Genomic DNA, 692 nt, shown 5'->3' with positions numbered 1-692 from the left:
AGTTCTTCATGTTGATTCCTGGGAAACTAATACAGCCTTTAGCTGACTTGCTTCCTTCCAGGGGCTGTTCTTACGGGTCCCGTGCTGTGGACTTCTTGAAGGACCGACTCTTCGTGTTAATTGATATCTAGAGAACATACTTTATATCTAATTGCAATTGAAATGTCATTCTTTACAGTGGACAAAGACAGCATCAAAGTTTTGTAAAAAGAGCTAAAAATTTCCAACTCAAATAATGAATAAATTTTAGTTCTACCTTTTTGCTTTCCCTGAAAATCTGGGCTGCCAGTGGCAGTAATAGCTAATATAGCAGTTTATTTGCTTAATGTTTGCTTCAAGTATGAGCCAGCAATGAAACATTGTACATATTGTTCCTTTTGTAGGCTACAAAAGCATCATTTTCTATTAAAAAATGATTTTTTTTTTCCTCTCGCCATCTGAAACTAAGCAGCCAGGGCCTTATTCTTGTACATTTTTAATGCACATTCATTTTGCCCTTTTCAGTAGTATTACCATTGTAGTTACGAATAAAGAGTGAATAAAAGCCTGGGAGGTGGAGGCTGACCTTCAACCTTTAGGCGCCTGTCTCCCACTGCGGCACAGTAAGGGTGTCACGATGCCTTGTGGGAAATGTAGTCCGTTTTGGAAACCAGGTGGCTGGCGCGCACGCGCAGTTGAGCCCAGTACGGTTC

The sequence above is a fragment of the Peromyscus maniculatus genome, chromosome 8, assembly GCF_049852395.1.
Source record: "Peromyscus maniculatus bairdii isolate BWxNUB_F1_BW_parent chromosome 8, HU_Pman_BW_mat_3.1, whole genome shotgun sequence".
NCBI lineage: Eukaryota > Metazoa > Chordata > Mammalia > Rodentia > Cricetidae > Peromyscus > Peromyscus maniculatus.
Note: the sequence above shows the minus strand (reverse complement) of the source record.